This window comes from Neomonachus schauinslandi, chromosome 5 (assembly GCF_002201575.2).
Source record: "Neomonachus schauinslandi chromosome 5, ASM220157v2, whole genome shotgun sequence".
Classification (NCBI taxonomy): Eukaryota; Metazoa; Chordata; class Mammalia; order Carnivora; family Phocidae; genus Neomonachus; species Neomonachus schauinslandi.
The window spans coordinates 70153316-70153970 of record NC_058407.1 but is presented as its reverse complement, the minus strand read 5'-3'; the positions used below and the strand labels follow the sequence as shown (position 1 = coordinate 70153970).

Sequence of the window (655 nt, the reverse complement as noted above, 5' to 3'; positions counted from 1 at the left end):
GTAGTTACAGCAGATAGAAAAGATGGCAATCTGCTAACCTACCCAATGCAAAGTAGAACATACCTAATTTCTTTAGTTTTTGCACATCCTATTCTCAAAGTCAAACTGGGGTAAAGTTCAGCTGAGTTAACTATTACCCAATACTGACTGCTCACCAGTGCCACTGAATAAGAGATTTTTACTATTTCTTTTTCTTTAATGTCGTCTTATTTTATTTTTTAAGGAGGCTCCCTGCCCAGCGTGGGGCTTGAACTCACGACCCTGAGATCGAGAGTCACATGCTCTCCTGACTGAGCCAGCCAGGCGCCCCAACCTATTCCTTAGCAAACTCATCACTTTCTTAAATTGGCTGAAACTGGCAAAGGGAAAACACAGCATTTCTAAAATTCATTTTTTTTTTAATGTGATCGAGTCATTGGAGTTTGTGCAGTCACCTCAGCGACTCAGGATGACAACCAGTCAATGCAGTGAGAAAATCAATTTTATCAGCTCATTGAACTGAACCAATGCCTGTGGACACATGCAAATCAAAGGCCCTCCGTGGCTTCCGGGTGCCACTGTGGTAGCTGCTTCTCTCTCGCCACAGCAAGGCAAGGGTCTCACGCAGCCCCAATCTCCACAGAAGGGAGACCCTGGCTCTCTCGGGTATTTTGAG

The 655-nt window shown here is 44.7% G+C and overlaps 1 non-coding gene across 1 annotated transcript; it reads right to left on the bottom strand.

The window, feature by feature from the left end:
• Positions 1–232: 232 nt before the first annotated feature.
• On the bottom strand, positions 233–305 carry TRNAE-CUC. Its single transcript has one exon. It is a non-coding gene; the product is annotated as a tRNA-Glu (tRNA).
• Positions 306–655: the final 350 nt, after the last annotated feature.